The sequence below is a fragment of the Neofelis nebulosa genome, chromosome 6, assembly GCF_028018385.1.
Source record: "Neofelis nebulosa isolate mNeoNeb1 chromosome 6, mNeoNeb1.pri, whole genome shotgun sequence".
In the NCBI taxonomy this organism is placed as follows: domain Eukaryota; kingdom Metazoa; phylum Chordata; class Mammalia; order Carnivora; family Felidae; genus Neofelis; species Neofelis nebulosa.
Window position 1 is genome coordinate 19,806,309 of NC_080787.1, and position 11,355 is coordinate 19,817,663.

Here is an 11,355-nt window from a genome sequence, read left to right on the forward strand (position 1 = left end):
AGGGCTTGATCACTGGGAAATAGAAAGAACTTGGAGGTCAAGGCTTATTCCCCGAGGGATTGGATGGGATTCAGATTTCCCTGTACCAAACAGGAAGTGCGAAACTGGGTAGCAAACCTACATATGTGCCAGAGTGTGGCTGTGAATTCTTCAGGGAGAATTCTTTCCCCTCCCATCCAATGCCAAGTTTTAGGCAGGCACATCTCCTTGTCTCCTTCGATATGTGGGTATATTTCTAGTTTGCTTTGATACATCAGGTTCCAGTACTTGTTAGCTGATTATTAACTATGCCATTCACGTATAAAAGCCATTTTTTTTCTTAAATTTTCTTAAATTTTTTTCACGCACTTCAGTGTCAGAGAAGATTCTTTTACCATTAGTGGCAAACCTACCGACAATTAGAGCATAAAAGCTTTGACAGCTGACTCGAAACACATGTAGTTCTGCTGGACAACATTCAGCCATATCCTTCCCCGTGGTAATGACCTTCCTTTTCTTCATTGGGCATTTTATGAAACATAAAACAGCCAGATCACAGGGACAGTGCTAGAGAGCAGTTTGAGCTATCATTATTGAAACAGCTTCCAACTACCCACATCTTTGAGGAGAGACGCGTGAGGGAGAGTGGGCCAGGCTTTCCTTTTTTCCTGCTGGTATTTGTTTTTGCCTCTGATGGTATTCCCTGCTCAGTAATATATGCTTTGACTTTGTGACCTGTCTTCCTGCAATAATTCTTTGGTGGAAAAATCCACTAATTCAGCCAAGAGTTAGTTCTTCCTCTGGCCCCACGTGCCTGGCCCAGAGATCACAGCTTTTTGGGTTAGCAAACACGTTCAGCCGGGTTACTGTATGAGTCATTCAGGACTCTTTCCCTAATGCTAAGCCAGTGGGACATCATTCTGTTTCCAAGTTCAAGCTCTCAATTAATTTGTGTATAATGGAAGATGACTATAACCTGGGATAAATAACAATTGATGAGCTAGTATACTAATCTTCTATCTCTTTGGAAGTGGTGTTGGGGGAGAGCAGTAGCAGAATTGAGGAAGAAGGAGAAGATGTATTCTTTCAAAGAGTAGAAAAGTCTATTGGCTAAAATTATCACAGAGTCTCTAACAGAGATTACCAAGCTTACTGACGACAGATAATAACATTAGTATTATTTGCCTCACTTGGAATTTTAATGCATTAAATTGAATAATTCAGGACACTAGATTCTGTCAGAAGATCTGTTGGCGCATTCCTGTTTGGTGTTGTATTATCTGTGACGCTACAACATGTCTTGGTTCCTGCATATATAAAACATTGACTTTAGAGTATTTAAGAATAAAGCTTGGCCCTTGTGTGCTGCTGGTGGGAATGTAAAATGGCGCAACCAAAAATTTCATTTTAATTTCAAAAAATTAAAAATAGAATTATCATATGATCCAACCATCTCCTTCTGGCTTTATATCCAAAATAGTTGAAAGCAGGGTCTTAAAGAGATATTTGCATACTCATGTTCATAGCAGCACTATTCACAATAATTATGAATGGAAGTAACCCAGGGTCTATCAACGGATGAACGGATAAGCAAAATGTAGTACACACACACACACACACACGCGCACACACACACACGAACACTATATAGCCTTAAAAAGAAAGGAAATGCTGTCACATGCTACAACATGGATGAACCTGGAGGACATTATACTAAGTGAAACAAGCCAGTTACCAAAACACAAATACCTTATAATTCCACTTACGTGCAGCATCTAAAGTAGTCAAATTCATAGAAATAGAAGTGGTTACCAGGGGCTGGGAGTAGGGGCAAAAGAAGGGAATTTATTGTTTCACAGGTACACAGTTTCAGTTCTACAAGATGAAACATTTCTGGAGATCTGTTTCACAAGAATGTAAATATACTCAGTGCTACTGATCTGTATCCTTAAATACGGTTAATGTTGTGCATTTTGTCTGTGTGTGTGTGTGTGTGTGTGTGTTTTACCACACACAGAAAAAGAATCATTTTTATAAAATGTAGGAAACATTCTTTTTCTGTCTATCTCATAGGATTGATGTCAGGATCAGAAGAAGGTAGTACATGGAACAATGCTCGGCCAAGGATAATTCTTGCAGCACTGCGTGTGATAGAAAATAATTGGGAACAATCCAGGAGTTCATCAGTAGGGGGCTATGTCCCCAGACAGTGACATATCCGTGTATGGAAGACAACGTAGCTATAAAAACAAGTGATGAGAAAGCGCTCTTTAGGGAACAGTCTCTAAGAGGTTAAGTGGAAAAAAAGCCCTGCAGAACAGAATTTATAACATGGTGCCTTTTGCGTAAGAAACAGGAAAATATGAATATCTATTTGCATATTCTTGTATTCTCATGAAGAAATTCTAGACGGTAGCAAAGAAACTCAAAAATAGTTATCTAGAGTGAGGAGGAAATGGAGTGAATGGGGCCAAGGGTAAGAAATGAGATTTATCACACTTTCCGTTTAGATTGTTTTGATCCTTGAAACACCAGAATGGAAAAGATCATATGTGAAGGGGTTTTGAAAGCTATAAAGCATTGTATATATGTAAAGGGCATTGTTATGATCATGATTGATTATTTACAGTGTATTACTGATGATTAAGTACTTTAAGACACCTGGTCAATCAAAAAATTATCAGTCAAATTCCTTTCAGCTGTATGATATACCTAAACAGAAAACATTCAATTCCGGCACTCTTCAAGCTCTCATAAATTTGGGCCGTGTTGATTTGTCACACTTTGATTTGCCTCCTCTCCCTTTCCCAAGGTCTCTCTTCTGCTCAAATAGTTTGATTTGTACATTTCAGTTGGAGGTGACACATCACCTCATCGGCAGCCAGAGCTGGTATAGCCAATAAGATTGGTGCACAATTGCCATCCCACTTCCTAATTGGTGGGTCACTTCTCTTTTAGCTGCAGAGTGACTAAATGGGGGAGGCCGTGGCCCCAGAGAGATATCTATTCTTTGATCATGAGGAACAGAACAAAGCTGCCTCCAGCCCATGGTGTTATACCTCCCAGAACAGTGGTCTTCCAAGGGAGGTGATTTTGCCTCCCAGAGGACATTTGGCAACATCCGGAGATATTTTTTTTATTGTCATGCCCAAGGAGTGGCCTGCTACTGACATTCAGGGGGTAGAGACCAGAGATGTTGCTAAATATCCTGCAATGTATCAGCCAAGACTTATCTAGCCCAAAATGTCAATAGTGTCACCAAGGTTGAGAGATATTATCTTAGGAGAAATGGCATTTTACCCGAGGACTTTGAAAACCAGAGAGCGATGAAGATGTATAGAAAGGGCTTCTTAATGCTAAAATGGCAGGACCATGGCAACTGGTGGCAGGATATCTTGGGCTCCCCTCAACACATATCACTGTGTGTGTCTTCTCAGTCCTATTCTCCAAGCTTCCCTGGCTCACAGTTGATTAATGGGTTAGTTTGCTTGCTTCACCTGTTATGGTGAAAGGCATGCCAATCCCTAACAGCAGGAGTCCTGTTTTCCTAAAAGGTTCTGTCCCTATCAGTATGCTCTCTGCTACCTCAAATATGATCATCTTCAAGGCCCATCCTCTGCCACCTCCATGCTGATTATTTCCTTTGTTTCCCCAGCTTACCCCTTGTGTACCTCTAGTCTAGCATGGGTCAAGTTGATAGGTTATGTGTCTGGGCTCCCTATTGTGATGGGAGATCCTTAGGAACGTACTCTGTTTTGCTATTATTCCACACAAAGTAAATGCTCAGGATGTTTGTCGAATCAGTGAATGAACTCAGCTTTAAAATGTAGGGAAAATCCTATTTCCAAGAGAATAACCATACCATGTATTTTTCATACTGTTAATAAAATCATATTTTTAAATGCACATTTTTTTTCCCTCAGTAGAATGCAGTCCATCTAAAAGAGTCCGGCTTTGGGGGACCTGGGTGGCTCGGCCGGCTGGGCGGCCGGCTACAGCTCAGGTCATGATCGCACAGTCTGTGAGTTTGAGCCCCTGGAGCCTGCTTCCGATTCTGTGTCTCCCTCTCTCTTGCCCCTTCCCTGCTTGCTCTCTGTCTCTCTCTCTCTCTCTCTCAAAAATAATAAACATTAAAAAAAAATTTTTTTAAAGAGTCCGGCTTTGTGAGAGGAACATATACCATGATGGCCAAAGGGGATCTCCTCTGTTGACATTAGTTGCCAGATTTACAGGTTTCTTACAGTTTTCTTTTTATATATTGTTTTCAGCACTCAAATAACTGAGTGCCCATTTTATACAAACCGCTATACCATGTGATTTAGAGATACAGGGACGCATCAGACATGGCTGATTAGAATCTGACTTGTGGTGGGAAACGGAAAGAGGCTCAGTTTTAAAAAGTTGACGAACAACATATGAATAATAAAAGGAGAACATGTAACTAGTGAGTAATATAGGCACAAAGTCTATTGACACTTAAGAGGCAGGCTTCAATCCGAAAACATTGTTCTCGTGATTGCTTACAAATGAGGGCTGTGTTCCAATGGGTAGAGCTCTTTCTGCTCCGGGTTGCAGCGCCACTTGACGGGTGAGGAAGAAGTCTGTGAGTTTGCTGAGAAGTGCCATAAATACACCAACAGGGCTGGGCTCCATTAAGGAATGACACAGCAAATGTACTAGATGATAAATGGTGTGGCCATGACCCCTCTCCACCGGTACCTCCCACGGTAGGCTGCGGAGGGAATGTGTCTGGACTCCCTTGCACAAATGCCAGGTAACTGCTCAGTGGTGCTCTGCCACCAGTTTCTATGGAAAGATGTTTACAGAAGAAGACCTGGCAAATTTGGCCTTGCGCCTACAGCAATGGTTTTCAGAGGGTGGTTCTTGTCCCAGCAGCGTTGGTATCACCTGGGAGCATATTACAAACACAGATACTCGGTCCTCCCTTCAGATGTACTGCACCAGATAGTTGGAGAATGGTGTTGTAAATCTTTGTTTGAACGAGTCTTCCAGTTGGTTCCAATGTCCTGTGAAGTTTTGAGAACCACCGGTCTGTAGGAAGCACATCATTAAGGATTTATTTATTACTTACCTGGTGTCATCTTTATGAGGGCTCAGGAGACAAATTCGTATCCGCTATGCTTTCTTGAGCATTTAAAAAAAAAATCATAGGAAGAGAGTGAGTTATGTAACTGATCAATTTCCTGTTTCTCCCTGACTGCTAAAAAAAAAAGCAAGAAATCAACACCCATGGGGCGCCTGGGTGGCTCAGTCGGTTAAGCGTCCGACTTTGGCTCAGGTGATGATCTCACAGTTCATGGGTTCGAGCCCCGCGTCGAGCTCTGTGCTGATGCCTCGGAGGCTGGAGCCTGCCTCAGATTCTGTGTCTCCCTCTCTCTCTCTCTGCCCCTCCCCCGCTCACGCTCTGTCTCTCTCTCTCCTTCAAAAACAAACATTAAAAAAAAAAAAAAGAAAAGAAATCAACATCCATGTCTCTTACAATAGTACATACTATGGTGCACATGGTTGTATTAGCTTCCCTCTTTGTTTTCATATTCCTATCCCTTTTCTCAGGTCCATTCGATTTCTCTATTTTATTTTGTCGCATGTGTCCCCCTACGTTATTCATTTATTTTTTAATGTGGACTGTGACTATCTCAATGGGAGGGTGTTAGTTTGTGTTATGTGTCAGTCAAGGTTAACCGGGACTAGTGCATTTGACCTGCCAGTAAGAGTTAAAATGTACTTTTCCTATTCCGATTCATCTCTCATCTTTGGGCTTAACCGGCTGTGAAGCAAGCAGTTTCAAGTATGGTAGTTCTTAGGTGTCCCCCTGACCTCCGGAGCTTGAAAGAGTCCACATGCTTTACGGAGCTTTGGAAACTCTGGCTCCTAATACCCTGAGTCAGTCTGAAAACACGCCACATGAATTGACCGCTTTGTCTATCCTTGGTTGTATCAGAAGTTACCTCTCTTGCACAAGAGATGTGTTCCTAAAAAGCTACATGTGATCTGAGCCACATTGGCACGCTAGATGGGTATTGAAAGGAATCTTACGGTAAACCCTTCAGTACTACAAAGAATTGGCTTCTCCTGTGATGTATTTGTTGTAAAATCAGATTTTCAAAGATGAGACTTTAGACATAGTGAGATTTACCTACGTATGGCTTACGGTACTCTATACATACTTCTACCATGAACTAAGGTAAGAGTTCCCTGAAGTGTAAAGAGTAGGAGAAAGTCTGAGAATCAGAACACCAAAACTTTAATAAGGTGACGCTCTTTCATTGGCGAAACTTCGAGTCTGGTGATAACAACGGAGCATTTGTGAAAGGCTCGCTTACCAAACTTTTTTTGTGAAAACAGAAGTAAGTCAAACCACACGACAGCATACTAAGAATGTTTGGAAACGCAGGAGAACATTCCAAGATAAAATATTAGGTCATTTCAGGGCTTTAGGTGGGGTGAAGTGAGCTAAATTGGGCCTCAGATTGCTTTTTGGTGTTTTTTATTTTTCTTTTGAGAGCTAAAATATGTGCCTGCATGGGAAGAACAGGAGAAAGGGCATCTGAAATCCTGCCTCGTTCATTCATTCGTTCGTTCATTCATTCATTCATTCAATAAATACATATTGAGTTTCTACTATATGCCTGGCAGTGTGCTAAATTCTGAGGATATGGCAGGAAAAAATGGACAAGTGTCCTGCTCACCAGAAGCCCACAATATGGACTGTAAACCAGGGGAAAGTGGTTTCAGTCTACTCACTTATCACCCTGGCTCTTTGTTGGCTAATGTGTAAAATAAAGTTGTTAGACTAGATACTCTTTCTCTGATGTCTCGGGTAACTCACGATGGCTTTGGTTCTTAAATCAGAGACCACTTCCTTGATAATGCAAAGAACTGAAAGTTCCAGAGTTTCTAGCTTTAGGGTAGCCAACGGATTGGAAGGGGGAGGCTGAGGAATTTGCAGGGAAGCTCCATTTCCTGAGTCAAGACAGTATTTCCAATGACGTTGAGTGCCATTTAAGATGATGGGCAAGTGGAAATTGAACGAAGGCTCACGTCCCCAGCCGTCCCCGTGGCACCGCCTGTGTTTTGTCTTCTTTTATTCCTTTCCTTTTTATTTTATTTTATGTTTTGCCTCTTCATCCCAGTCTGGTATGTGAGACAACTAAATTTGAGAACATGAGCTAGCAAAGTCAGAGCCAGTTCAGGTCAGGCGAAAATGAACTCATCCGTTTCCATTTTGGGGGATAGAGTGGGAAGAAACAGAGATGTGCTCCAACTTCAGAGTCAATTAACATAGAGAGATGAAAAGCCAGCACAACCTAAGTCTGTGTTTTCCTGAGAGCTTTCTGGGTCCAGAGTGAGAGCAGGAGGCCTGGGGCAACTTCACACAGCCTGCACTTTCCTCTTCTGATGTCCACAGAAACAACAGACTAAAGGAGTCTTAAAGAATCACCTGAACGGAGGTGCCATTTTTGCTGGTGGTCCTAATACCATGGTCCTTGTCCTGGTTGGACAAGACACTCTCTGATTTTTAAAGACCACAGGAAAGTGATAATAAGGTTGGTCATTACATCCTTAACCAGATATTCTGCTGTTGAACAGTTCTATCTATTGCAAATCTCATTCTCTGGGTTGACCTGGATCCCCGTTCTATAATTCTCTCCTATTTTCTCCTTCTGTCATTTGCTTTACTGACTGAAGAAAAGGGGGCCAACCATATATTCTTTTCCACTTAAATACTGCACATCCCACATGCTTGTTTGGAAACAGTGCCATACCTGTGCACTGGTGACCTAGAGACGGCATGAAGTTCATCGTAGGCCCCAAACAATGTTCTCCTGCCATGTTATTTTCTGCAATGTTTGCCTTGTCTGGAAAATGTCCTTAGATTTTTCACCAAGTTTCTCCTCCATCTTGAATAAAATCACTCTGGGTTTTAATTTCCTCTGGGTCAGCCTGGGGTCACCTATTAACTGAATGAACACAAATAGGTTCTTGGTGCCATCACTGAGTCGTTGCTGAAAATATGAAACCCCTGCAGACCTGGGACCTACCCAGTAGATATCACTCCCCCACATTATCACATTTCCTTCCTGGACTCATTTGCACTTTATAGCTTTCTTGCTCAGGAATTGCATTGCTAGTCCCTACGGCTCTAGACATCTGTTTTCTTAACATTAATTTCATGTTCTTTTTTTCATATTCCCCAGCTCCTTCTTGCAAAGGATACGCCTTGACCCCAGGGAGCACTGTCCTTCGGATGAAGTGATTGCTCGAAAATGCTTATTTTTAATTCTTTCAAAGCTTTGTGAAAACCTCTTTAAATCTGTACAAACATGACTGATTTTCAGACATTCACTCGGGACTTGTTACATGGCTGCAAACAGCTTCTGCATAGGAAAAGCACATTGCGTTATGTTTGTGTCTCTTATAATCCAAGAGGGTGAATCAGCTCTACATAATATTTAATAAAAACAGCAACTCATCAGAGAACGGTTACTTCTAGGCAAGAGTGTCTGGGAGATCATGCTTGCCTTTTGTCAGTTGGGCTAGAAAGCTTTATTTTTTTAAAAATATTTTAATGTTCATTTATTTTTGAGAGAGAGAGAGACAGAGACAGAGAGAGAGCGAGAGAGAGCGAGAGAGCATGTGCAGGAGGGGCAGAGAGAGGGAGACAGAGGATCTGAAGCAGGCTCCATGCTGACAGCCCAGAGCCTGATGTAGGGCTCGAACTCACAGACCACGAGATCGTGACCTGAGCCGAAGTCGGACGTTTAATGGGCTGAGCCTCCCAGGAGCCCCAGAATGCTTTATTTTCGACGGTAGCTTTATTCTGTCCCTTTTTTCAGAATTTGGCAAACTGACCTGTATGACCCAAGGTCCATAGACAATAGTAATTCATCAAATGGTCCGCAGATGGGCGAATAGCTCCTTTCGCTGCTTGAATGGGCTCCCTCATCTGTGAACGACTGTTACCATTCTGATGGCGAATGGAAGATTTCTAAAACGTTCCTTCCAATTTCACACCAGATTTAGAACCAAAATAGAAGCCTTGTCCTTACTTTAACTGATGCTGTATTGACCAGGAGACAGAAAAGTTGCCTGCAGACAGGAAGCTAGGGAAGCCAAAGCGCAAAAGAACCAACACACTGATCTAAAGACACACGACGAGCCACCAGGCAACCTTGGAAACGAATCCAGATTCTCGCCTCATAATCCGCCGCTTGCTGTCTCCCGAACATACGACGTACTAGAAAGAGACACATCTGGGTTCAAACCCCAACGGTCACTGGTAGATGCTGTGACCTTCGATGACCGTTTCTCTGAGCTTCTGTTTCCCGATCAACAACGTTGTTGTCAAACCTCTCTCGGAGAGTTGTGAAGATCCATAAAGTGATGTCAGAGCGATGAGGATAGTGTGCGGAACGTAGCTGGATGCTGCCATTTCAGCAACATATTCCTACCTCCATGGATTTTTCCTTAATGATTTCTACTTTAAAATAAACATTAATAACAAAACCTTACGTATTGCTGCTTAGCTTCCAGATCTCTGGTGCTGCATATATGAAAACAAGACAGGGGCTATTGAGCAGGGCACGGTCATGAGAATGGGGTCTTGATTGTGGACATAAGTCCAAGACTAATTCAGAGTGGATGTGAGAAAGCAAACTCTTCTGGAAATCCATATCTGTCTGTACCTCTGTCTTCAGGTCTTTGTGTTTTCCCCTCACATCTTCACATCCTAAGTTTCTGGCCACTACTTGTTTCTGATTATTATATTGTCATGCTTCATTTTCTTTATTTTTCTCCTATCATATATATTCCATATATATGCTTTTTATCTATTAATTCTTTTCTGGCTTCTCTTGTTTATTCCCTGTGAATATATTAAGCCAGAAAACTGGAACATCTTCATATTGGTGAAGTCACAGTTGTGGGATTCTATATCCTGGAAAAGTATGTCACGCAATCTCCCCACGTAAAGAACTGACTTATTAAAATCCATATTCTTGGGCTCCAACCCATATCTGATGTGTCTATCTGAAGTGAGGGGTATGTGGGCGAGGGTACAGGGAATTTCTATTTTTAACAAATGGCCCAAGTAGTACTTCTGATCTGACAAATTTGAGAAAAAACTTTTCCCCTTGGCCAGGTAGTTTTACATGGTTTACTGGCTCTGGGCAGCCTGTACCAAAATCATGAGTCTGAGAGAGCTAGGTGAGAGAATGTGGATGAGTTTATACCAATTCATGCCCCTTTTGAGAAAATGTATTCTCTAATGCATAGCCTAAGGGTCTTGGTTTAGAGGAATCCTCTTTTTATTTATCGGACAGTGTGCTACAGAAGCTTTAGAATTCATACACAGTGATAGTCAAATGATTTTATTTTTTATGCTGGAGATGTACAAAGACCGCTGTTAAAGAAGGGAAGTTTAAACAACAGAAATCAACAGGCTTGTCTCAAATTCTAATTGGTCCCTGTCTCGTTGCTGCCCTGGTAACACGTAAGATGGTTTACATTGTTATTTCTGATTGTTGGCTTTTGTCCTGAGCCCCATTCTCATCTAGGGAAGAAACGAGTTGAAACATGGTGGGCACAAGCAGAAGGTACAACTTCGATGTTTTGGGGATTGTGTGGCTAAATATCCACAGAGATAGGGACACGATTTGCAGCCTGTCCTACCCACACCCAACCTTATAAGAGAGGATACCTCCCTAGGGGTGTCTCCAAAGATCTGCGAATTGGTCACTCCAGTTCCTTCAGACACGTAAGAGACCCGGAACATTTTGTAAAGTTAGCTTTTTGGTAGAATCCAACCATTATAACACCTTAACTTTGAAGGAAAAGAATATAGAACTACTGTTTCAATAGGTCAAAGTGGATTCTGAAAGATGCCCTGCCTCGTGTGAAACACGCTCTCGTGCTGAGTACGCGTGCCTCAGTGGCTCACTGAAGGTCATCTTGCCAACGAGGGCTATTGACCCCCACAGCAGTGGCTCACCAGCCAGTGGCATTTGATGACGGGTGATCAAGAAGGGGTGTGTTAAAGGCCATTGCCAGCAAGTTGATAAGGGTTAATGCGGAGAAGAAGCAGCACGTGGAAACAAGCCAGTTTGTTGAGCCAACACAAGCCATGCTAACCGAATCGTGTTCTGCTAGAAGAGCCGGAAAAATAGAGGAGCTCACCCTGCGGGGCAGACCACTCACCGAGATTCCATTCACATGTGTCACCAGAAAGAGCTTTACTTTCTGAACACTTCTAGAAATCAACTGACGCCGTTTACTCCAGCGGGAATGGCAGGCAGCCATCCTGGAGGATATTAAACAGTCCTCTCCCGTCTCCACAGTGGCTTATTGTCTCAGCAT